The 27,369-nt window shown below is 44.3% G+C and overlaps 6 non-coding genes across 6 annotated transcripts; all 6 read left to right on the top strand.

Annotated features, from left to right (window-relative positions):
* The first annotated feature begins 325 nt into the window (after positions 1-325).
* trnav-uac lies at positions 326-398 on the top strand. Its single transcript has one exon. It is a non-coding gene; the product is annotated as a tRNA-Val (tRNA).
* A 470-nt stretch (positions 399-868) lies between these two features.
* trnav-aac lies at positions 869-941 on the top strand. Its single transcript has one exon. It is a non-coding gene; the product is annotated as a tRNA-Val (tRNA).
* A 1,686-nt stretch (positions 942-2,627) lies between these two features.
* On the top strand, positions 2,628-2,700 carry trnav-uac. The gene has a single exon. It is a non-coding gene; the product is annotated as a tRNA-Val (tRNA).
* A 94-nt stretch (positions 2,701-2,794) lies between these two features.
* trnar-acg lies at positions 2,795-2,866 on the top strand. Its single transcript has one exon. It is a non-coding gene; the product is annotated as a tRNA-Arg (tRNA).
* A 328-nt stretch (positions 2,867-3,194) lies between these two features.
* trnav-aac lies at positions 3,195-3,267 on the top strand. Its single transcript has one exon. It is a non-coding gene; the product is annotated as a tRNA-Val (tRNA).
* Positions 3,268-5,642: 2,375 nt separating this feature from the next.
* On the top strand, positions 5,643-5,715 carry trnav-cac. Its single transcript has one exon. It is a non-coding gene; the product is annotated as a tRNA-Val (tRNA).
* Positions 5,716-27,369: the final 21,654 nt, after the last annotated feature.

The following is a 27,369-nucleotide window of genomic DNA, read 5'->3' on the forward strand; positions in this document are numbered from 1 at the left end:
AAACACATAATTATCAATTCTTAAACTCAACTCAAGCATTGAATAACGAAACAAATATTGTGTAAAGTCGGTTGCTTTTTTCTGTAGGATTTCAGGATGCTGCATTAATAATAGAAGAGAGCATTCCGCCGTTAGCGATTTGCTGAACAAATGCTTCAGTTCAATATAGGTTCTTCTTCTGGCTTGTAAGTTTAGATATCTATTTTTAAGAAACAGTCTTGTTCTTGTAAGAAGTGACATGGCCTCTCAGCCGAACCATGCGAAGCTGCAACAAGGCAGTTGAGTTGAAGGTGACACAGGTCCGTTGGCGTCTGTGTTGCCAGCTGTTTCTGTAGTGTAGTGGTTATCACATTCGCTTTACACGCGAATGGTCCCCGGTTCGAAAACGGGCAGAGATATCTGGTGTTTCCAGTTTAGTCTGTCGCTAAATATTACCTCAATCTCGTAACTGGTCTTCATCATTGAGGAATAGGAAAAGTCTGTGGGCCAGTGGCTCAATGGGTAACGCGTCTGACTACGTTCCACTCCTGGCTGGCTCGAAGTTCAAAGTTTTGGCGTCCCCTTTAGTTCAGTGGGTTGGACAGCTGGTTCCCAATGTCGAGCAAAGTGAGCAGGGCATCATCAACTCTCGTTTCAGCTGTGGTTACTTATGAAAGCCCTGCCCTCTCAATTTAACTTCAAGCAAAACATAACTTATCTCCAGTTCAGCAAAGTTCAATATCTGATCCTTTGATAAGTTGAGACATCAGTTTTAAAGAAACGGCTCCTTCCAATAAGTGACATGGTCTCTCAGCGGAACCGTTAGAAGCTGCAACAGTACATTGAGGTTCAACATTGCACAGAGCCACTGATTGCGATGCTCCCAGCAGTTTCTGTGGTGTAGTGGTTATCACATTCGCCTAACACGCGAAAGGTCCCCGGTTCGAAACCGGGCAGAAACATCCCGTGCTTCTCATTTTGTGTGACGAATGTTTGCACAAAATACCTTTCTTCCTCAATCTCGCACGTTCGAGGAACATGAGATTTGGTCTCTCATGAGATATTAAAATTCCTGCAACAAAGTCAGAAATACGGAATATTCAAGACGCCAGGGGAAGAAAAGCCTTCCCTATTTTGCCACGATTCGGATATTAGCAGTTTGTTCATCCACCACAGAATCTTTTGGGTTTACAGATGCAGATGAACATATTTAATCACCATTTCAAACATGTCTAAATGTACGATAAAAGCAACTTACTGCTTATGCGTCAATGGGAAAGAAAAACAGAAAACACAGGACAGTCTCATCAGGTCTGACAGCCTCTGTGGAGAGAGATGGCAAGTGTCGTTTCGAGTCTGGGTGACTCTTTGTCGAAGCTGGACAACTGGATCTTTGGTCAGGTGTAGACTGGCGGAGTGTGTGGGGGAAGTGGGGGGTGGGTGGGTGGGGGGGGGGGAGGGGCGTGAAGCATTGGGCCTCGACAGACGGCCTGCGATGGGTGGAGAATAACAAAAATGTGTTGGGTCGAATGAAAAAGGGAATGTAAATGTTTCTAATCAGTGTTAAGAACTGTGCTGACAGAGGCGATTAGAAGATTAGAATGTGTTAATGGCAGATGACAATGAGGAACAAGGGGCTGTTTTCCCAAGAGGGATGCGATTGGCTAGGGGAATGGGGCGGGGGAAACAATGGGAGAGGAAGACATATCCATGGAAACAATGAAAATAAGTTGATGGAAATAAACATGTGGTGAAGTGGGAAGAGTGATTTCACGGTGCGAAGTTGTTGAGCCTACTGTAAAATCCGCAAGGCTGTACCGTGCCTATTCGGAGGATGGGGTGCTGTTCCTCGGCGTTGTGCTGAGCTACATGGGAACATTGCAGCAGGCCAAGATCGGACATGTGGACATGAGAGCAGGACAGTGAGTTCAAATAGCAAGCGACAGGAGAGTCTGCCACCAGCTTGTCGATGGAGCGAAGGTGTTTTGCAAAGTGGTCACCCAGTCGGCATTTAGTCTCTCCAATGCAGAGTAGATGGCATTGGGATCAGCAAATGCAACAGGCCAGATTGAAGGATGTCTTATAGTAATGTGTACTCAAAAGGACAGACACAAACGATACTGTAACTGACTTAGAGGAAATGCCAGAGACTTAACTGAACCAGCTTTGGGAAAGAAAAAACGGTCTTCCTGATGGAGAAACAGGAAAAGCCAGTGTGGGAATCCAGGCTCAATGTTCATTTACGAATTACCCCTCCTTTCTTATACATGAACGGTATTTAGGCTGCAGCATTTTACACACCAAAACACAAATGAGGTCAAATATAAGAAACACATAATTATCAATTCTTAAACTCAACTCAAGCATTGAATAACGAAACAAATATTGTGTAAAGTCGGTTGCTTTTTTCTGTAGGATTTCAGGATGCTGCATTAATAATAGTAGAGAGCATTTCGCCGTTAGCGATTTGCTGAACAAATGCTTCAGTTCAATATAGGTTCTTCTTCTGTCAATTTAGATATCAATTTTTAAGAAACAGTCTTGTTCTTGTAAGAAGTGACATGGCCTCTCAGCCGAACCATGCGAAGCTGCAACAAGGCAGTTGAGTTGAAGGTGACACAGGTCCGTTGGCGTCTGTGTTGCCAGCTGTTTCTGTAGTGTAGTGGTTATCACATTCGCTTTACACGCGAATGGTCCCCGATTTCAAACCGGGCAGAAACATCTGGTGCTTCCAGTATAGTCTGTTGCTAAATATTACCTCGATCTCGTAACTGGTCTTCATCATCGAGGAATAGCAAAAGCCTATAACTGCTGTGGGCCAGTGGCGCAATGGATAACGCGTCTGACTACGAATCAGGAGATTCAGGTTCGACTCCTGGCTGGCTCGGAGTTTCCAGTTTTGGCGTCCCCTTTAGTTCAGTGGGTTGGACAGCTGGTTCCCGATGCAGAGCAAAGTGAGCAGGGCATCATCAATTCTCGTTTCAGCTGTGGTTACTTTTGAAAGCCCTGCCCTCTCAATTTAACTTCAAGCAAAACATAACTTATCTCCAGTTCAGCAAAGTTCAATATCTGATCTTTGATAAGTTGAGACATCAGTTTTAAAGAAACGGCTTCTTGCAATAAGTGACATGGCCTCTCAGCGGAACCGTTAGAAGCTGCAACAGTACATTGAGGTTCAACATTGCACAGGGCCACTGATTGTGATGCTCCCAGCAGTTTCTGTAGTGTAGTGGTTATCACATTCGCCTAACACGCGAAAGGTCCCCGGTTCGAAACCGGGCAGAAACATCGCATGCTTCTCATTTTGTGTGACGAATGTTTGCACAAAATAACTTTCTTCCTCAATCTCGCACGTTCGAGGAACATGAGATTTGGTCTCTCATGAGATATTAAAATTCCTGCAACAAAGTCAGAAATACGGAATATTCAAGACGCCTGGGGAAGAAAAGCCTTCCCTATTTTGCCACGATTCGGATATTAGCAGTTTGTTCATCCACCACAGAATCTTTTGGGTTTACAGATGCAGATGAACATATTTAATCACCATTTCAAACATGTCTAAATGTACGATGAAAGCAACTTACTGCGTATGCGTCAATGGGAAAGAAAAACAGAAAACACAGGACAGCCTCATCAGGTCTGACAGCCTCTGTGGAGAGAGATGGCAAGTGTCGTTTCGAGTCTGGGTGACTCTTTGTCGAAGCTGGACAACTGGATCTTTGGTCAGGTGTAGACTGGCGGAGTGTGTGGGGGAAGTGGGGGGTGGGGGGGAGCGTGAAGCATTGTGGCCTCGACAGACGGCCAGCGATGGGTGGAGAATAACAAAAATGTGTTGGGTCCGAAATGAAAAGGGAATGTAAATGTTTCTAATCAGTGTTAAGAACTGTGCTGACAGAGGCGATTAGAAGATTAGAATGTGTTAATGGCAGAGGACAATGAGGAACAAGGGGCGGATTTCCCAAGAGGGATGCGATTGGCTAGGGGAATGGGGAGGGGGAGACAATGGGAGAGGAAGACATATCAATGGAAGCAATGAAAATAAGTTGATGGAAATAAACATGTGGTGAAGTGGGAAGAGTGATTTCACGGTGCGAAGTTGTTGAGCGTACTGTAAAATCCGCAAGGCTGTACCGTGCCTATTCGGAGGATGGGGTGCTGCTCCTCGGCGTTGTGCTGAGCTGCATGGGAACATTGCAGCAGGCCAAGATCGGACATGTGGACATGAGAGCAGGACAGTGAGTTCAAATAGCAAGCGACAGGAGAGTCTGCCACCAGTTTGTCGATGGATCGAAGGTGTTTTGCAAAGCGGTCACCCAGTCGGCATTTAGTCTCTCCAATGCAGAGTAGATGGCATTGGGATCAGCAAATGCAACAGGCCACATTGAAGGATGTCTGAAAGTAATGTGTACTTAAAAGGACAGACGCAAACGAAAAGCCCCGCGAAAAGACCCAAACCATACTGTCATTGCCATCGAAAATTAATCTAACATCTGCGGAGAACGCCAAAAGTACTGCAACATCTCAAGTAGTCAGGCGGCATTTGTCGACAGAACAACAAAGTTCGTCTTTCACCATCACCTTTCATAAAAACCGGGACAGGTTAGAAATGTGGTACGTCATAACCAAGTGAATTACCGGAGGGAGGAAACAGAACAACTGGAAAGAGCTCAATAGGGGGCAAGTCAGGAGAGATTAAATGAGAAGAGGCCTTGGGTCCCTGGCCACAGAGTTAGGTTAGCATCAAATCAGCGAATAATGACACGACAGTATGAGGCCATTCCGGCCGCCGTGTCTGTGCCAGCTCTCTGTTAGCGCAATGGAAGAAACAAAAAAACAAAAGATATGTCTGGAGCAGCTATCGATGGCAGATTGATCAACAACTACCGCCCGGACACAAAGAACAAGTGGAAACAAGACTGAAACCCAAATCTGCGATGGAAGGACACACAAAATGGGTGCAGCATTTACAGTGTGAAACTGCTGAACACACACTGAGTGTGAAAGCTGTATTGAGCCCAGTGGAAAGATGCGCTGCTGTTCCTCGAGTGTCTGTTGAGCTTCTTTGGAACATTTCACGACGCCGAGGTCCGGGAGGTCAGCGTTACGATCCAGCTCTCCAGTCAGTTCAATTCTCCACTTTGGCTCTGTGGATTAGATGGGTCACGTCCCTGTGGTTAACACAGATCTGGAGCATCAATTTTATCCAAACGCACTCCAGCTCAGACACTGTCTCTCTGAGCATCATCTGTAGGGAGAGAAACGACGTAAACATTACAAGTCCTGAGAAATCTTTTTCAGAGTGGGCCAATGTAAATCAACCCCGCCGTCAGCATCGCAAACAATTCATAATCTCTGTCCTGGAGTAAAGGGCTTGTCCTGGATTTAAACCCACGACCACTCCCATAGGCATTGATTGAAAATCCCTAAACGAGAGCCATACCTCGAGACCAAAGAGCACAAATTTAAGACCGACATTAAGCAAAATATAACTTATGTTAATTTCGATACAATTTCTACATCTCACGGCTTTATATGTTGAGACATCTGTTAATTTAAGAAACAGCTGTCGCTTGCAACAAGGCACCTGGTCTCTCAAACAGACCATCAGAATCTGCAGCAACACAGTCAGGTTGTACATTCCGCACGTCCGTTGATTGCCAGCGGTTTCTGTAGTGTAGTGGTTATCACATTCGCCTCACACGCGCAAAGTACCCGGTTCGAAACCGGGCAGAAGCAGCGAACATTTAGCATTTCGTGTGAGAAAAGTTTGCACAATTATTGGGCACAAAATAATTCTGTTTCCTGAATGTTGCCGGAATCTCGTGTGTTCCAGGACTATGAGATTTCTTCTCACATGAGCCACTAAACTGAATTGAACATTAAGGCCCAAGCACTGAATTTTCGGCAGGCAATGAGAGGTGAAGAATTTTCATATCTTGGATATTAGCAGCTAGTTCATCCACAACAGAATTTCAGCGATTTACAAATGAACATATTTAATCACCATCTCAAAATACTGAAAATACTGGATAATCTCAGCAGGTCTGACAGCCTCTGGGGAGCGAAATGGCAGCTGTCGTTTCCAGTCAAGTGGACTCTTTGTCAAAGTTGGAGAACTGGAACTGGAGATTCAGACGATTGGGGGGTGGGGGTGGTGGAGTGCTGTATTGGGCCTCGATAGAGGGCTAGCAATAGGTGGGAAATGACGAAAATGTCTCGGGCAGAAAGAAAAAGGGAATGTCAATGAGGCTAATCAAGGCTATGAAAGGTGCTGATGGAGCATCAAGCGGTCTGAATGTGTTAATGGCAGAACAAAGGTAAGCAGTGCGTCAGAGAACAATTACAAACAGGGATCAGATTGCTGAAGTAGGATGGTATGGGCTGGGGGGAGGGGGGCAATGCTGAGGGTAAAACATATCAATGGAAGGAATGATAAGTTGATGGAAAAAACATGTGGTGGAGGGGGAAGTGAGAGTTCACAGTCTGAAGTTGTTGATCTGATAAAATGAAAGGGACAGAGAGCTGTCTGAGTCCACCAGAATTAGTCAATAGAAATGTGAATGCCCACACATAGACAAGCTTCTCGGGAACGTATTGGTTCCATGCAATTTGAGCTCAGCTTCTCAAAGCAAACCCAATGTGAATGAATTCCGCCGTCTTCGCCGCAAAGAAATGAAGAAAACATGCGGTTTGACCAACGAAAACCTCGAGCCAGCTCCGCCATTCAAAGAGATCATGGCTTATCTTTTGTGGACTCAGCTCCACTTTCCGGCCCGATCACCGTAACCCTTAATCGCTTTATTCTTCAAAAAACTATCTATCTTTATCTTATAAACATTTAATAAAGGAGCCTCAACTGCTTCACCGGGAAAGGAATTCCATAGATTCACAACCCTCCAAACTCAGTCCTAAATCTACTTCCCCTTACTTTGAGGCTATGCCCCCTAGTTCTGCTTTCACCCATCAGTGGAAACAACCTGCCCGCATTTGTCCTATCTATTCCCTTCATGATGTTAAATGTTTCTGTAAGATGTCACCTCATCCTTCTAAATTCCAACGAGTATAGTCCCAGTCTGCTCAACCTCTCCTCGTAATCCAACCCCTTCAGCTCTGGGATTAACCTAGTGAATCTCCTCTGCACACCCTCCAGTGCCAGTACGTTCTCTCTCAGGTAAGAAGACCAAAACTGAACACAATACTCCAGGTGTGGCCTCACTAACAGTTTATACAATTTCAGCATAACCTCCCTAGTCTTAAACTCCATCCCTCTAGCAATGAAAGACAAAATTCCATTTGCCATCTTAATCACCTGTTGCACCTGTAAACCAACGTTTTGCGACTCATGCACCTGCACACGCAAGTCTCTATGCACAGCAGCATGTTTAAATATTTTATCATTTAAATAATAATCCCTTTTGCTGTTATTCCGACCAAAATGGATAACGTTACGTTTGTCAACATTGTATTCCATCTGCCAGACCCTAGCCCATTCTCTTCCCCTATCCAAATCCCTCTGAAGACTTCCAGTATCCTCTGCACTTTTTGCTTTACCACTCATCTTACTGTCATCTGCAAACCTGGACACATTGCCCTTGGTCCCCAACTCCAAATCATCTATGTATATTGTGAACAATTGTCGGCCCAACACGGATCCCCGGGGGACACCACTAGCTACTGATTGCCAACCAGATAAACACCCATTTAACCCCACTCTTTGCTTTCTATTAATTAACCAATCCTCTATCCATGCTACTATGTTACCCTTAATACCATGCATCTTTATCTTATGCAGCAACCTTTTGTGTGGCACCTTGTCAAAGGCTTTCTGGAAATCCAGATATACCACATCCATTGGCTCCCCGTTATCTACCCCACTGGCAATGTCCTGAAAACATTCCACCAAATTAGTTTGGCACGACCTGCCCTTTATGAACCCATGCTGCATGTCCCCAAACAGGAGCTGTTTAGCTCAGGGCTAAATCGCAGCCGTTGAAAGCAAACCAAGCAGGAGTCAGCACGGTTCAATTCCCGTAACAGCCTCCCTGAACGGGCGCCGGAATGTGGCGCCTAGGGGCATTTCATAGTAACGTCATTGAAGCCTACTCGTGACAATAAGCGATTTTCATTTTTCATTTCCATGGGACAATTTCCATCCAGATGCCTCGCTATTTCTTCCTTGATGATTGATACCAGAATCTTCCCTACTACCGAAGTTAACCTCACTGGCCTATAATTTCCCGCTCTCTGCCTACCTCCTTTTTTAAACAGTGGTGTCACGTCTGCTAATTTCCAATCCGCCGGGACCACCCCAGAGTCTAGTGAATTTTGGTAAATTAGCACCAGTGCATTTGCAAATTCCCTAGCCATCTCTTTTAGCACTCTGGCATGCATTCCATCAGGGCCAGGAGACTTGCCTACCTTTAGCCCCATTAGCTTGCCCATCACTACCTCCTTAGTGATAACAATCTTCTCAAGGTCCTCACCTGTCATAGCCTCATTTCTATCAGTCACTGGCATGTTATTTGTGTCTTCCACTGTGAAGACCGACCCAAAAACCCTGTTCAGTTCCTCAGCCATTTCCTCATCTCCCATTATTAAATCTCCATTCTCATCCTCTAAAGGACTAATATTTACCTTAGCCACTCTTTTTTTGTTTTATCTATTTGTAGAAACTTTTACTACCTGTTTTTATATTCTGAGCAGGTTTACACTCATAATCTATCTTACTCTTCTTTCTAGCTTTTTTCTGTTGCCCCCTAAAGATTCCCAGTTCTCTCGTCTTCCACAAATCTTTGCCACTTTGTATGTTTTTTGTATGAATTTTGTCAAATTCTTTCGTATACCAGCACTTTTGATGATTTGGGGAGGTATTTGTATTCAACAATCGCTGTTGTAGTTTGTGGAAGGTTGAACTTGTGAAACCTATCGGGCATTGGGTCTCTTATCTTCGACAATGGTGACAATGGAGGGTTTAAACTAATGTGGCAGGGGGATGGGATCCAATGTAGGAAGTCGGAGGGAAGTAAAACGGGGCCAGAATCAGAAAGCAGTCAGGGGGAAAGTGTAAGGCAGAGAAGCCAGAGTCAAAAATCAAAAAGGGCCACAGTACAGGGTAGAGTGACTGAGGAGAGTTTGAAAAGGGAAGAGGCCAATGCAGGATTGAGGGTGTTGTACATAAATGCGCGCAGTATACGGAACAAGGTAAATGAGCTTGTTGCGCACATTGAAATTGGCCGGTACGATGTTGTGGGCATCACAGAGACGTGGCTGCAAGGGGATCAGGGGTGGGATTTAAATATCCAAGGATATATGTCCTATCGAAAGGTCAAGCAGATGGTCAAAGGGGGCGGGGTTGCATTGTTAGTAAGGAATGAAGTTAAATCGACAGCAAGGAGCGATATAGGATCAGAAGGCATCTACTCTCTGTGGGTAGAGTTGAGGAATCGCAAAGGTAAAAAGACTCAGATGGGAGTTATGTACAGGCCCCCAAGCAGCAGTCAGGATGTTGGACAGGAAATAAATCAGAAGACAGAAAAGGCATGAAAAAGGCAATATTACAATAATCATGATGGACTTCAATATGCAAGTGGACTGGTAAAATCAGGTTGGCAGTGGATCCCAAGAAATGGAATTTGTGGAATGTCTACGATTGTTTTTTGGAGCAGTTTGTGACAGAGCCAACTCGGGAACAGGCAATTCTGGATTTGTTGATGTGTAATGAGGCAGACTTGATAAGGGAACTTAAGGTGAAGGAACACTTTGGGAGCACTGACCACAATATGATGGAATTTACCCTGCAGTTTGACAGGGAGAAGCTGGAATCAGATGTAACAGTATTACAATTAAATAAGGGTAACTACAAATACATGAGGGTGGAGCTGGCCAGAGTTGATTGGATAAGGAGCCTAGCAGGGAAGACAGTGGAACAGCAATGGCAGGAGTTTTTTTTTGGGGGGGGGGGGGGGGGGTCCGGGTAATTAGGGAGGCAGAACAGAAATTCATCCCAAGGAGGAGGAAACATGCGAAGGGGAGAACAAGGCATCCATGGCTGACGAGGGATGTCAGGGACAGCTAATAAAGCTAAGGAAAAAGCATACAAAGTGGCGAGGATTAGTGGGAAACCAGAGGATTGGGACACCTTTAAAAGCGAGCAGAGGACAACTAAAAAAGCAATAATGGGGGAGAAGATGAAGTGCGAGTGCAAGCTAACTCGTAATATAAAGGAAGATACGAAAAGATTTTTTCAATATATAAAAGGTAAGAGAGTGGCATAAATAGACATTGGAGCACAAGAAAATGTGGCTGGAGAAGTAATAATAGGAAGCAAAGAAATGGCAGACGGACTGAATAGTTACTTTCCATCAGTCTTCACGATGGTCGACACCAGTGGAATGCTGGAGCTCCAGGAGAACCAGGGGGCAGAGGTGAGTGCAGTGGCCATTACTAAGGAGAAGGTGCTGGGGAAACTGAAAGGTCTGAAAGTGGATAAGTCACCCGGACCGGATGGACTGCACCCCTGGTACCTAAAAGAGATAGCTGAGGAAACTCTTGGAGGATTTAGTGATGATCCTTCACGAATCGCTGTCGGCGGGCACGGTCCCAGAGGACTGGAAGGTGGCTAATTTAACACCACTGTTTCAGAAGGGAGGGAGGCAGAAGATGGGAAATTATAAGCCGGTTAGCCTGAATTCGTCATTGGTAAGATTTTATCGTCTGTTATTAAAGATGAGTTCGCAAAGCACTTCGAAGTGCATGGTAAAACAGGACTGAGTCAGCACAGCTTTGTCAAAGGAAGGTCGTGTCTGACAAATCTGTTAGAGTTCTTTGAAGTGGTAACAAGCAAGTTAGACAAAGGACAATCAGTGGACTTAATTTTTTTAATTTCCAGGAGGTGCCGCATCGAAGACTGTTAAATAAGGTAAAAGCCCATGGTGTTTAGGGTAAGATCCTGACATGGGTAAAGGATTGGCTGACTGGCAGAAGGCAAAGAGTGGGGATAAAGAGGTCTTTTTCAGAATGGCAGCTGGTGACTAATGGTGTGCCTCAGGGGTCTGCTGGGTCCACAACATTTACAATATACATTAATGATCTGGAAGAAGGAACTGGAGGCACTGTTGCTTATTTGGCAGATGATACAAATATCTGTAGAGGGACAGGTAGTATTGAGGAAGTAACGGGGCTGCAGAAGGACTTGGACAAGCTCGGAGAGGAGACATTGAAGTGGCAAATGAACTACAATGTGGAAAAGTGTGAGGTTACGCACTTTGAAAGGAGGAATCTGGGCATGGACTATTTTCTAAATGGGGAAATGCTTCGGAAAGCAGAAGCACAAAGAGACTTGGGAGCCCTTGTTCACGATTCTCTTAAGGTTAATCTGCAGGTTCAGTCGGCAGTTAGGAAGCTAAATGCAATGGTAGCATTCATGTCAAGAGGGCTAGAATGCAAGAGCAGGGATGTACTTCTGAGGCTGTATAAGGCTCTGGTCAGACCCATTTGGAGTATTGTGAGCAGTTTTGGGCCCCGTATCTAAGGAAGGATCTGCTGGCCTTGGGGAATGTCCAAAGGAGGTTCACAAGAATGATCCCTGGAATTAAGAACATGTCGTATGAGGAACGTTTGAGGATTCTGGGTCTGTACTGGTTGGAGTTTAGGTCTAGAGGGGATCTTATTGAAACGTACAAGATACTGCGAGGCCTGGATAGAGTGGACGTGGAGAGGATGTTTCCACTTGTAGGAAAAACTAGAACCAGAGGACACCATCTCAGATTAAAGGGACGATCCTTTAAAACAGAAAGGAGGAGGAATTTCTTCAGCCAGAGGGTGGTGAATCTGTGGAACTCTTTGCCGCAGAAGGATGTGGAGGCCAAATCACTGAGTGTCATTTAGACAGAGATAGATAAGTTCCTGATTAATAAGGGGATCTGGGTTATGGGGAGAATGCAGGACAATGGGGATGAGAAAAATATCAGCCATGATTGAATGGCGGAGCAGACTCGATGAGCCAAGTGGCCGAATTCTGCTCCTATGCCTTATGGTGTTATGGTCTTCTGGTTTGCCAGTTGTTTGGTGGCACGGTGGCACAATGGGTAGCACTGTTGCCTCACAGCGCAAGGGATCCGGGTTCGATGGCGTCCTTCTGAACTACAGGGTTTCTATGATATCCTTCTATGAGTTATTCCAGAGTTACTTCTTCAACGTATATTGGCAATTAAATATTTGACTGAGCAGCTGTCGATTAATATAAGAGTTTTATTTTGGTAGCATTTAAGAACAAGATGGGTACACAGAATTTAGTAGTTGAGAGTGGTTTAAAATCCCATCCGGATGGGCAGACGATACTGTCGTCACCCACATATTATAGATGTATGTGTATTGTGGTTACGTTGGCTTTGGCGACCTTGGTTAAAGCGTTTTCCATCTAGAAAGTAATTCATACAGACTCCACTGGGCTGTTGATCTTTGCTTAGGTGACTATTCACTCTTTTAGTCAGCTCAGTCCAGATTTAGAACAGGCCTCTCTCGGATCTCTCACTAAAGAACGTCGTAGCCATGAGATCATGAAGCAATTACAAGATTGTGATGAAGTATGTTTCATATACAACCCATTGGAACACAATCCACTGAGCCTCGTGATATGTCCATATACATAAATAAACACACAGAACTAGATCCACAAACTCACAAAGTAAACACAGATGCGCGTACCATTGCTGAAATGTTCTAGAGTTTACCAGTGCGCCTTTGGTTGTAAATTATTTGGATACGAATGAGAAACAAATTCAACACAAACAATCCGAGAAACAGATCCATTCTGTCCTTGAGCAATGCGTGAACAAGTGTGTCAGTCAGTCGGAACATTCTCAAGGATCACAGGAGAGGCTGAACCCGCTTGCCCCGTGTCACAAGTTCTATTTCTGCCATTCGCACTTCTCATTCTGAACACAATAAATGTTGTCCCGTTTTCTCAGTACCACCTGCTATTGCAATTAAAGTTTGAATGCTCGTCCCTGAACAGGACGGAACGGATCACGTGATGCATGGAACCGAAGAGGCTGAAAGGAGTCCCAAGTTTCTTAAATTATGAGCTTAAACAATCGATAGGATGGCCTGAACTCCGTCGTCGAATGATGTATAAGGGACCATGGATTTAGGTTTAAAGGTGGCAGGCATAAAGGCAATTCGAGAGAAAACGTATTCAACCAGAAGGTGGTGGGAATCTGTAACTCACTGTTTGTAAAGGTCTGAGCGTCAGAAGCTCACACAACATTCTCCAAATGGATATGACCCTCAAGCAGTTTAAAGTATAGGGCGACTGAAGAAGTCCTGGGAAATGCTTTCAGGCTGGATGGCTAATCGCAGGCTTTCGAACATACAATAAACGCATGGTTTGTTGAAAATTTCCTGAATTATTGGAAGTAGATACTGGGATGAACAACTGATCAAAACTATTTCCAATATCACATTTATCGTACTTCAAAGAATCAGAATAGCACTACAAATTAAGCACTACATTGATTTGGAAATATTTTGGAATCCCGTTATTTCAGGATTTTTATCACATGGAGTTATTGGAGCGCGAATCCATCTGCAGCTTGTTCCAAACTCAAGCGAACACCGCGAACACCGCCATCCGGTGGAGACTCTATGTAATGTCAAGGAGCAAGTTACATTCCCACCTTCTCACCGTCCACATGTCATCAGGAATAGTCGCCCATCCGTCCACCCTTTATTTTTTATCCAACCGTAGTAATTTTCAGCATTTTCATAAATGATGCCTGCGTATTTACCTCCACTACATTGTTCAAGGTGTGTGTGTGTGTGAAGAATTTTGTGCTACCATTCCGAAAATCACCTGCCAAAGTTTCAATGCATCTCCCGAACTTGTACCTCGATAGTTCAATTTTAATAAATTGCGAGCAGTGTTTAACTGCATTTACAATCTGATGCTTCAATTACCGTATTTGTAAATGAACACTTTTAATGCTGCTAATTAAACGATCCAATCTGTCAATCTCCGTCACTATAAACCTCAAGAGGAAGGGATAGCCAGAGAATGACTGATGTCTTTTCCTCCTAAGTCTGTCTTAGACAGCGCGTGGAATAACTTGAACATGTGTTTCTTTCGTAATTGTGCATTCTACTAATATACTTCCCTTCAATGTTTCAAATCAACCTTAAACATGAACGATAAGTAAACGTTTTAAAATGAATTCTCATCACCCAGAATGGTGTTACAGATCATGACTTTGGGACTCATTTCCGACTATATATCAGGCGATTTAACGAGACCTTGTGGGATCTCCTCCTGGAAAACCTTTCGAGCTTTGGTGACAGTTCCATTGGTGACCCTTGATATGGATGCCGCACTCCGATAAATAACACACATTAAATTCTTCAATTTCTTCAATCTGACTCTGCACAGATCGTTGTCAGAAAGTTTGGAAATAGTACATTTTCTTCCCACTTCCAGGTGGGTAAGTTGCTCAGTCTGTGTTTGTGTGCGCGCTTGTGCCTATGTGTGAGCGTTTGTACGTGCATGTGTTGATGCGTGCATGGGTTTGTGTGTGTGCATGAGTATGTGTGCGTGCGTTTGTGTGTAGATGGGCCTGTGTGCGCGCATGTGTATGTGTGCGGATGAGCGTGTTTGCGTTTGCGTGAGTGTGTTTGTGCGCATGAGTGTGTGTACGTTTGTTTACATGTGCTTGTGTACGTGCATGCGTGTGTGTGCATGTGTGCCTGCGTGCGTGTGTAGGTGGGCCTGCACGTGTGTACACGTTGCGTTTGTGGGCACAAGAGTGTCTGCACGCTTGTGTGTCTGCGTGTGTGGGCGTGAGCGTGCGTGTGTGCGTATGAGTGGATATATGTTGACATGCGTGTACATGTGTGTCAGCCTGTGCATGCGCGTGCGCGTGTGTGTATCCCCAGAAAGAAGGATATAAATGGCAGGATCCGGGAACCATGGATCACAAGGGAAATTGTAAGTTTAAGCAAAAGGAAAAAGGGAGCATGCCTTAGGTCTAGGCATCGAAACAACGACGAAGTCCTTGGAGAGTACAGTGAAACTAAGAAGGAACTAAAAATTGGAAATAGGAGGGCTAAAAGGGGCTGCGAAATGCCTTCAGCAAACATGGTCAAGAAAAATCCCAATACTTTTAATGCATATATTAGGACCAAGAGGGCAGCAAGAGAATGAGTAGACCCACTCGAGGACAATGGAGGGAAGTTATGCGTGGAACCACAGGAAGTGGTGAACTTCTTAATAAGTACTTTGTGTCAGTATTCACCAGGGAGAAGGGCATGGCGGATGTTGAGGTCAGGGATAGGTGTGTGAACTCTCTTGAGAACGTCAATATATCAAAGGAGGAAGTGTTGAGTATCCTAAATTGCATTAAGGGAGACAAGTCCCCACGGCTGAATGAGAACTATCCCAATATCTGCCGGAGGCAAGGGGAGAAATAGCTGGGGCCTTAACAGATATCTTCACATTTCCATTGACCACAGGCGAGGATCCAGATGACTAGAGAATAGCCAATGTTGTTCCCTTGTTTAAGAAAGGAAGCATGGATAATCCAGAAAAGTATCGACAGGTAAACCTGACATCCGGAGTGGGAAGCTTTTGGAAAAGATTCTGAAGGACAGGAGATATGCATAGTTGGAGGAAAATAGACTAGTTAGCGACAGGAAGCATGGTTTTGTACGCGGAAGGTCATGTCTCACCAACTTAATTGGGTTTTTTGAATTAGTGACAATGAACATTGATGGGGGAAGGGTTGTGGATGTAGTTTATATGGATTTTAGTAAGACATTTGGTAAGGTCCCACACGGCAGACTGGTACAAAAACTAAAACCACATGGGATTCCGACTGCCAGTGGACTGGAGGAAGCTCCTAATGTGGTACGGTTATTCAAGAACGGCAGTAGGAATAAAACAGGTAAATAGAGGCCAGTGAGTCCAACATCAATACCAGGGAAATAGTGGAAAATAAATTCTGAGGGACATAATTAATCTCCACTTGGAGCGGCAAGCAATAATCAAGGATAGTCCACATGGCCTTGTGAGGGTGACATCATTTATAACACATTTGATTAAAGGTTTCGAGGAGGTGACGAGATGTGCTGGTAAGGGCAGTGCAGTCGATATAACCTGTGCAGACTTCAGTAAGGCTTTTGACAAGATCCCGTATGAAAAAGTGGTCAAGAAGACAAGAGGACATTGCATCCAGGACAATTTGGCAAATTGGATGCAAAATTGATTGAGAGGCTGGAGGCAGACGGCTATGGTCGAAAGTTGTTTTTGTTACTGTACCCCGTGTCCAGTGGTGTACTTTAGGGGTCGCCGCTGGGTCCCTTGTTTGTAGTCTCCATTAGGGGCTGTTTAGCACACCGGGCTGAATCGCTGGCTTTGAAAGCAGACCAAGGCAGGCCAGCAGCATGGTTCGATTCCCATAACAGCCTCTCCGAACAGGCGCAGGTATCTGGCGCCGGTATCTGGACAGTAACTTCATTGAAGCCTACTCATGACAATAAGCGATTTTCATTTTCATTTCATTTCATTAATGATCTAGCCTGGAATGTCGGTGTTCTAAGCAGTAAGTTCACAGATGAAACGAAAACTGGTGGTGTGGTAAGTTGTGAATAGGTAAACATTAAAATATCTCATGATGTATACGGGGTGGTTAGATGGGCTGAACAGTCGCAAATGAAATTTAACCCTGAAAAGTGTGAGGTGATGCATTTCGGAGGATTAACAAAGCATGTGATACGTTTTGAACCATGGAACTTTAGGGCGTATAGAGGAGCAGAGGGGCACTGGACTGCACCTCCGTAGATTTCTGAAGGCGGCAGTCAGGAAGATGTGATGGTTAAGAAGACAAATAGGATTCTTGCCTTCATTGGCAGATGCATAGCATGTAAGAGCAGTGAGGTTATGATGAAACGGGGAAAAACACTCCTCAGGACACAGTTACAATACGTGCAGTACTGGTCACCACACTATAGGAAAAATGTGATTGCACGAGAGAGGGTGCAGAGGCGATTCACCAGGATGTCGCCTCGGCTGGAGCGTTTCATCTGTCAAGATAGATTGGATAGGCTGATGTTGTTTTCCTTGGAGCAGGGAAAGCGTGATTGAAGTGTACAAAATTATGATAGGAAGAACCTTGCCCCCTTAGAAGAGTGGTCAGTAACCGGGGCTATAGATGTAAGGTAAGTGGCAGGAGACATAGGAGGGTCTTAGGACAATCTTGTTCACCCAGAGGGTGGTGGGAATCTGGAACTTGCAGTCTGAAAGGATGGCGGAGGCCGGAAACATCACAATATTTAAACAAATTTAGATGAACCCTTGAAACAACACAGCATACAAGGCTAAGGACCAAATGCTGGAAAATAGGATTAAAATAATCATAACAATCTTTATTGTCACAAATAGGCTTACATTAACACTGCTATGAAGTTACTGTGAGAAGCCCCTAGTCTCCATATTCCGAGCGCCTGTTCGGGCACACGGAGGGAGAATTTAGAATGTCCAATTCACCTAAGATCACATCTTTTAGGACTTGTGGGAGGAAAGTGGAGTAAGTAAGAAAGAGTGACACACCGATCTAAGCTGATGAAAGTGAATTAACGCGAGGATGTTGAACGTGTTTTTACTGTTTCAGGTAACCCACGAGCGTGGTGAAAGGATATAGAAGAATCTTCTTCAGCTCCTCTCGGAACTTGGTCTGGGCCACCGCATAGATGAAGACGTTGTTACAGGAACTGACTAACTGGAGCATGTTGGCTGTCTCCTGCAGGATGTATCGTGGGTCTTTGAAATTCAAGCTGGTGCGGTAGCCTTCACCTGTAATCCGCACGTAAAGGAAATGCGCGACATAGGTGACCCACAAGAGGAGGAAGCTGAGCGAGATGGCGAAGAGCAGGACAATGGACTTCTTACGATTGGCCATCTCTGCGTCCTTGTGACTTTCAGCTCCCCGAAGCCTCCTGCGGGCTCTGCTGGCAATTAGGATGTGCCTTACAGTCAGGACGTTAAGAAGCAGGATGAGGAGAAATGGGAGAAATGGGGTTAAGATGTGGTCCAGCCAGTCATAGGCTTGCCAGGCGGGCAAAGTGTAATAGCTGGACTTAAGGGCACAGAACCAGGGCACCCCGTTCACAATGTATAAGGGCTGGTAAGTGAAGTAGAAAGGGACGTTCCTAGCACAGCTCAGGCAACAGACTATTCCTATAACTGACAATGCAGTTTTCTCGGTGCAGTATCTGGTCTTCAGGCTCTGCCAACAGATGGCCACAAATCGGTCAAGGGTAAATGCCACTGTCAGCCAAACTGAACCATCCCGGGAAAAAAAGACCAGTAGAGTGCTGAACATGCATGCGGGGGTAGTGGACAGGACACTCTTCTGAAAGTAAATGCGGCCAATTCGGTTGAGGATTATGGCGGTGATGATGACGAGGGTGTCACTCACTGCTATCGCCACGAGGTAGGAGGTGATACATTTGGATAGTCCGCACCGTCCTCTGGATAATATTACGATGGTCACCAAGTTGGCTGTGAGAGATTAAAAGAGAAGATTTACCCAAACAGACTCCAAACACCAGCTACTGCGTCATCCCATTTGTTACTGGAACCATCCTTATCCTTCGCTTTTCCATCTCCAGACTCCAAATAAGGCAAAGTATTTGGTAATTATTGAATATTCAATATGGGATTCAACACATGTCAAAATAGGAGGAGTGGCAATCAGTCCCATTTAAAACTAATCGCTATGTTCATCGAGTCCATCCCTGGAGATGGTGATCAAATTTGTTGTCGCTTCCCTTATTCAGACAATTCGCACCCACCCAACAGCCCTACTGGCTCCCACTCAGGCAATCTTGCGGTGAAACTAATATCGCCCTTCTCATTTTAAACGCTGTCCATCACCTCACTCTCCCGATTAATTTAACATGCTCCAACTATCTGAGATCACAGGATGCTTCCAGGTCTAGATTTTAGCAGATGCTATCCTTCACAGTTGTATCGATTATGCCTTTAGCTGCAGATACCTGGAATTCTCTAAATGGCTAAATTTCTCCTCTTTGCTGCAGGAGAATCCTTAGAAACTAAACCCATTGAGAAAATGTACGTCAAATATCTCCTTTGGTCGTCTGGCATGAAACTAAATTGTTAAATTACTGTGACGCATCCCCACTCTCCGTACCGGAGTGTCTAAAGAGATAAATACATCACCTTCTCAAGTGAAAACTCGAGTGAAGAATAAATGCTGACCTTGCCATTATTACGTGCATACAGTTAATGATTAAAGACAAAACGTATAATATATAAAAAATCTTGAAACTCCACACACCTAATTAAAAGCGTTCTGTGTGGTATGGGGGAGCAGACATGGGTCGAATTCTCTCTCGAAGGGTCGGTGCAGACTAAATAGGTCAAATGGCCTCATTCTATACTGCACCGATTCTATTTGATACTCATGTGTGAGATTTTGCAACTAATTCCTCAAACCTCAATAACAATGAGTGTGGCCGAGTACTACCTCACTGCACAGTAATGATTACAAATTGCTGTAGGTCGCACTGTAGATTTGTAGAATCAATAAATGACTGTTGAATTACAATTAATTTAATTCAGTCATTATACTGGAATAATTCATCTTCTGATGCTGCAGTAAGATCAGCGAATAAAATGCATGTCACTTTGTAGGTTTTATCCTGCACAACACTTTAAAAATTGGATTACATTTGACCACATTAGAATGGAACCAATTGTTCAGCCACATAAGGGGTTAACGTTCCTACAAATCCTTATATTTCAAGTCATATTTTAGTCATCTAATAAACTATGTTTCTCCATGTGCAGCATAATAATGTGAATGATATTTTGTATTTCCCCATTGCGCAAGTACAGATAAAGCAAAATAATTCACGATAACGCGTAATATTATCCAAAATATTATTTATGTTGCAATCAGTTGGACGTTCCTGAGTCATAAACATCGCTCAATACTGGATAAAAAACATTTCGATCCTGAAAGGAAAGGGAGATTTGCATGAACATGAAAACTATTTCAAATCTATCACTTACCAGGCGCACCAATGGCAGCGAGAATGGGATAGGAAATTGCAAAGAAGAGGCCTTTCGCTGGTCCGTGCATCGTCTCTCAGAAACGGCATGAATTACCCAAGCCGCAAATTTAGCTCTGCGGCGGATTCAAATCGTCTCTCATTTATTCTGAATGAGAGTCTCCGGAGGAATAATTAAGGTGGAACCTGCACCTTGGCTACGGGCCAGTGAAATAACATATTCACTCACGGTTTCAGGCCTCTAATGAGGAACGGGCATGATTCAATTTTGTAACAGTCCCAAAGGCTGATCTCCCCTTTGAGAGAAAGCTGACTGGTGGCGAGAAACCTGAGGGCCACCACACCCCAGGCGAGGGGCAAGGTTGAGAAGGTGGGATCTTCATGAATAACCTCAGCTGGCATGGGAATTGAACCCACACTGTTAACGTCGCTCCTTATCACGGCCGCTTTGATAACTGAGCTAAGCAACTACATTATACACTGAGGCGAAGATATTTGCCGATGGAAGATATTGAGCTGGGCTCCGATCTCAAATTCAAAAACCGTCTCTTCCGGTATCTGCTAGGTGGCCAATTATTTCGTACATTTATGTGTCAGATTAGTTCGTGCATTTTGCTTTCATATTTGCAGTATTTAAGGCTTCCCTGCTCCCTAAATATGTTAAATGGTTTGAAAGATGAACCATCTGAAATCACGATTTTCGTTTTTTAACAGCTCTTCTCCCGCTTGCATACACAGTGACCACAGATGGATTTCACGGAAATGATAAATAGCAACTGAAGTTAATATGCCATGTTTCCTTTAACAAGCAAAAGAATACACCCGTATATGTGTTTACAAACAACACGGAAAATTAATTCCACATCACATAATTTATCATGCACATGCATTTTATTGTTTTGATCAAAATAACTGTCATCCTGCATTTTCTGTTCATTTTCCAGCAGCAAACATTATACCTTAAACGTTTTGTTTTAAAGGACGCGTGTAAAGAGAATATGGGGGGATGAGCTTAATGAAAGTCAATGAAGCGAAATCAATTTAATGGCATGCTGATCTGTGTTCACTCTGACCTTGTTCTCTCAACAGAAAGCACATTAGGGTTTAAGTACAACCACTTTGCTCGGATAGGCCCAACTCTTTTAGGGGCAGGAGTTACATTTACCCATGCAACAAGGTAGATAACTAACATCATCCGAGTGATTCCAGGAGTTGAGACAGTTCCTGGAATTTCAAAGGTTAAAATATGTACTAATACAGCGAGAAAATCCAGCCTGCCCTACATATTCTAAAGTGTTAATAAAATAATTCGTTCAGTCACTACTGAAATGTAAGAAATGAGCGACTATACGAACAAGAAGCTCCCACAAAAAGTAACGTGATTATTTCAGTGACGAAGTTAAGCGCTGAGAATGTGCACCGGACGCTTCAGAAAGACTCTCTGGTATGGAATATTTTGTAGAATAGAGCTGCCTGCCCCTCGGAAGAGGGTCTGATCCGAAATGTGGCAACTCCGTCTGTCCAACACGTCCTCAGGGCTGACACCCAAAAGCAGCCTGGATTGTGGGCTGAAGTCTATGGACTGAGAATTGAACCTATAAATGTGTAACTCAGAACGAATAACTAACTCAATCTGAGCATGAACAGACACTTGCAAAGCAACGCAGGTTCCTTTGGACTGGAGAGAACGCCTGTGGCTGTTCAGAGACTAAGATGATCTTTGTGTAGCGGAAGACGTGTTTTAAACCACTGTGATCTTCAACCCGCAGAAATAGAGAGCGGTGTCCTGGATTTCCGCTCGAGCGACCGTTGAAGGAAACCTATTTTGTGCGTTAGTCTGACCGGCCTTGAATCTTCCCTTACCAATATACGCGTCAGTTTATCCCGATACAAAATAAAACTTGAAATCTGGTTTGTCTTCTGCCTGTACCAATAGATGTGGAGATGCTGGCGTTGGACTGGGGTGAGCACAGTAAGAAGTCTTACAACATCTGGTTAAAGTCCAACAGGTTTGTTTCAAACACGAGCTTTCGGAGCGCAGCTCATTCACCTGAGGAAGGAGCTGCGCTCCGAAAACACGTGTTTGAAACAAACCTGTTGGACTTTAACCTGGTGTTGTAAGACTTCTTACTGTACCAATAGAGATCGGGGTTACCGAGCTTTGTTGTGATTGGATTGGATTGGTTCATTGTCACTTATACCGAGGTACAATGAAAAGCATTGTTCTGCGTAATTACTGTCTATCACACTATCTTTTAAGTCACGTAGACGGTTTCCTCAGTTTCCCGAAATAAACATGAACTGTGGGTTGTGACAGAAAGTCCAGGACAGCTACAACACGATCATCTACCAGGCAATGTAGAAAATTGCCCAGCTGTGTGCTGCACGCAGAAACAGGACAGGTCCGATTGCGGCCTGTCAGTCTACACTCGGTCGTCAGCAAAGTGAAGGAAAGAGTCACCAACAGTGTTAGCATAGGGCACTTGGATTTGAATTTGGATTTGTTTATTGTCACGTGTACAGAGGTACAGTGAAAAGTATTTTTCTGCGAGCAGCTCAAACAGATCATTTAGTACATGAAAGGGAAAGGAAATGCATAATAGTGCAACACAAGTGTCATAAAAAACAATGATACCGGCATGAGGTGAAGCGTAGAGGAGGGTAGTATTAATCAGGTCAGTCCATAAGTGGGCCGTTGAGAAGTCTGGCAACAGTGGGGAAGAAGCTGTTTTTGAATCTGTTCGTGCGTGTTCTCAGACTTTTGTATCTCCTGCCCGATGGAATAAGTTGTACGCCGGGTGGGAGGTGTCTTTGATTATGCTGCCCGCTTTTCCAAGGCAACGGGAGGTGCAGATAGACTCAATGGATGGGAAGCAGGTTCGTGTGATGGACTGGGCTGTGTTCACGACTCTCTGAAATTTCTTGTGGCCTTGGGCCGAGCAGTTGCCATACCAGGCTGTGATGCAGCCAGATAGGATGCTTTCTATGGTACATCTGTAAAAGTTGGTAAGAGCCAGTGTAGACATGCCGAATTTCCTTAGTTTCCTGAGTTGCCGAATTTCCTTAGTTTCACTTACTCAACAATAACCGGCTCACGGACGCTCAGTATGAATTCCAGGGTCTCTCAGCTCCTCACCTCATTGAAGCTTTGGTTCAACCATGGACAAAAGAGTTGAATGCCAGAGGTGAGGTGAGAGTGAGTTCCCTTGATATCAAAGCAGCATTTGACCGAATATGGCATCAAGGAGCCCTATTTAAACTGGAGTCAACAGGAATCAGGGGGAAAATTCTCTGCTGGTTGAAGCAACAATGCGAACCACTGTGCTACCGTGCCGACGTGTATCATTTCATATTTATCGGGTCCCTGATTGCTCGTATTCATTTCCATGTTTTTAACACTAAATTCTGTACCTGTTATTACTGCACAAAATAAAAACTAAAACCTTCCATCAGTTATTTCTGCACTAAACCATGCCCTCACCGATAATGGATAATATTCTGAAAGTTCTCCCACTTATAATACCCTGGAACCTGATGACTTATGGATTATGTTTTCTTTTTAAGTTATTGCTTCACTGAATCACACCCTCGGTGACTTTAAGACCTTTGGGAGGGGTGGGTGGGGGAGCAGAGTGAAGGTCACAGGATAATAATTGATGACGTGGAAACGGATATCATGGATTGGAGTTGTTTGTTTATTGTCATGTGTACCGAGGTACAATGAAAAGTATTTGTCTGCGTGCAGCTCAAACAGATAATTTGTACATGAAAAGAAAATACCTAATAGGGCAACACAAGGTACACAATGTAAATGCATAGACACCAGCATCGGGTGAAGCATAGAGGAGTGTAGTATTAATCAGGTCAGTCTGTAAGGGGGTAATTTAGGAGTCTGGTAACAGCGGGAACGAAGCTGTTTTCGAATCTGTTCGTGCGTGTCCTCTTTTGTGTCTCCTGCCTGATGGAAGAAGTTGGAAGAATGAGTAAGCCATATGGGATGGGTCTTTGATTATGCTGCCCACTTTCCAAAGGCAGCAAGAGGTATAGATGGAATCAATGGATGGGTGTGGGTTCGTGTGATGGACTGGGCTGTGTTCATGACTCTCTGAAGTTCCTTGGGCTGAGCAGTTGCCATACCAGGCTGTGATGCAGCCAGATAGGATGCTTCCTATGGTGCATCTGTAAAGTTTGTGTGAAACTTGCTGAAGAGCAGCAAGTGTTTCATTCTTTTCCAAGCAAGGGGAATGACAAATCAATCTGAGCAAACACTCCACGACATGTTGACGTAGTATCATTTCATGATCGCTTGCACAATTTGTCATACCCTCTGTCTTTATATCAGCATCGTCTGTTAATTTCTGCATTGAGCATTGAACAACACAAGGCAGAAGCTGGGTATCTGCTCCTGACCCTCGGACTGGTTTAATCCAACTGAATATGAGTTAAGCCAGGATTACTTGCTGGGAAAATGTTCAATATGATTTCATGTAAAGTGAACGTCATGAAATATGAACAGCAATTACATTTGGAATAAAATTAAATCTTGAAACTAACAGGTGAATTTAGCTATTTATCTCTGTGGACATCAATTCAGTTATGGACAATTTTCACATACATACAGCGGCCGATGGGCCTGTTCCAGTGCTGTACTGTATACACGCACACACACACACACTGGCCGAAGGGTCTGTACCTGTTCTATATTGTATACACACACACATATACACACACACACACTGGCGGAAGGGCCTGTTCCTGTGCTGTATTGTATATACACACACACACACTGGACGAAGGGCCTGTTACTTTGCTGTATTGTATAAACACACAGACACACTGAACACAGGCTGAACTCTGCATCCTGGCTACCTCCAAGGCGCTGCAGCATCTGACGTGAGGTGGAGTTGCACATTAAAGCCCATATGGTTCCCTTATTGCGTCCTGGTCCATTTTCCTCCCTTTAAGCAAGATCAGCAATTGACAGTTTGCTATTTTACTAAATAAGGTGAACAAAGCAGCCACGTTAATCTGCAATTCGCTGTAATTTCGATATTTGGATCTCTGGCCGAAATTTATGAGATTGTCCATCAGTGGAATGGATAGATTAAAACCAGCGTGCATTTTTTCACTAGCATGCTTAATTTTTTTTTGACATGAAAGAAGATGTGGTTAATTAGGGTAAAGTTGTTGATGTGGTTTTAACGGACTCCCAAAACTCGTTTGTTAAAGCGTCAAACAACAAACGTGTGAGCAAAGTTGGAGCTAAGGGAGCAAAAGTGTCTGTAACAATATGGATACAAAACCAACTGAATGATAGGATGCAAAGAGTGGCGATGAAGGGTTGCTTATCGGACTGGAGTAAGGATTGGAGTGAAGTTGCCCAGGGATCTGTGTTGAAACCCTTGCTCTTCCTGATATGTATTCCAGTCAAGACCTTGATGTACAGGGCGCATATTCTAAATGTTCAGATGATACAGAATTTGTAATGCAGCCTGTCATGATCCCAGTGTAGAATGTCAAAGGAACATAGGCAGGTTGCTGCAATGGTAGGGAAAGGGACATGTTACATTGTAAGCAGATATATGCAAAGATTTTGCAGAACTAACGAAGAAAACAACATAGAATCAATTGTGCAATTGCAAAGATCTCATCTTCACCAATATGCCTGTTGAAGATGCATCTGTCCATGACAGTATCGGTAGAAGTGACCACCGCGCAGTCCTTGTGGAGAAAAAGTCCCGACTTAGTGATGTGTGGCATTACCACTGTGCTAAATGGGATGTACTTCAAACAGATCTACCAATTCAATACTGGGTATCCATGAGGTGCTGTGGACCATCAGCAGCAGCAGATTTGTATTCAGCCACAATCTGCAACCTCAGGGTACGGCATATCCGCACTCTACCATTACCACAAAGCCAGGAGATCAACGCTGGTTCAGTAGTGTGCAGGCTAGCATGCCAGGAGCAAAACCAGGCATACCTAAAAATTACCACTATACAGGACTAATTATGTGTCAAACAGCATAAGGAACAATTAATAGACAGGGCTAAGCAATTCGAGAACCAACGGATCAACTCTAACCCCTAGAGTCTTGCCACATCCAGGCATGAATGGTGGTGGACAATTAAACAACTGACTGGCGGAGGAGGCTCCATACATATTCCCAATCAAAATGATGGAGGAGTCCAGCACATCTGTGCAAAAGACAAGACCGAAGAAGTCACAGCAATCGTCAGGCAGAAGTGCCGTGTGGATGATCCATCTCGGTCTCATCCGGAGCTCCCAAGCATCACAAATGTCAGTCTTCAGCCAATACAACTCACTCCACATGATATCAAGAAATGGCTGAAGGCACTGGATACTGACTGCAAAGGCTATGGGCCCTGATAATATCCCAGCAATAGTACTGAAGACTTGTGCTCCAGAACTTGCCGCAGCCCCAGCTAACGTGTTCCAGCCCAGCTATGACACTGGCATCTACCCGGCAATGTGGAATACTGCCTAGTTTTGTCCTGTATACAAGTAACAGGACAAATCCAATCCAACTAATTACTGCCCTATCAGTGTACTCTCCATCATCAGCAAAGCGATGGAAGGAGTCATCCACAGTGCTATCAAGTGGCACTTGCTCAGCAATAACCTGCTCATGGACGCACAGTTTGTGTTTCGCCACGATCACTCAGCTCCCGACCTCATTGCAGCCTTTGTTAAAACACGGGCAAAAGAACTGAATGCCAGCGGTAAGATGAGAGTGACTGCCCTTGGCATCAAGGCAGCATTTAACCGATTATGGCATCAAGCAGTGCTGGTACAACTGGGGTCAATGCGAATCAGGAGGGGGGGGGGGGGGGGAAATCTCCTCTAGTTGGAGTTATACCTGACACAAAGGAAGATGGTTGTGGTTGCTGTAGATCACTTATCCCAGCTCCTGAACATTATTGCAGGAGTTCCTCAGGACAGTGTTCTAGACAATCTTCCACTATTTCATCAATGACCTCCCTCCCAGCATAAGATCAGAAGTGGGAATGATCACAGTATTCAGCACCATTCGTGACTCCTCAGATAATAAAGCTGTAAATGCAGATAATACCCAGGTTTGGGCTGACAAGTGGAAAACCTCGCTCCACACGAGTGCCAGACAATGACCATCTCATACAAGAGAGGATCTAACCATCGGCCTTGACGTTCAATGGCATTACCATCGGTGCCACCCCGTAATCAATACCCCGGGGCTACCATTGATCAGAAACTGAACTGGATTAGCCGTATTAATACTGTGGCTACCAGAGCAAGTCCAAGGCTAGG

This window comes from Scyliorhinus canicula, unplaced genomic scaffold (genome assembly GCF_902713615.1).
Source record: "Scyliorhinus canicula unplaced genomic scaffold, sScyCan1.1, whole genome shotgun sequence".
NCBI lineage: Eukaryota > Metazoa > Chordata > Chondrichthyes > Carcharhiniformes > Scyliorhinidae > Scyliorhinus > Scyliorhinus canicula.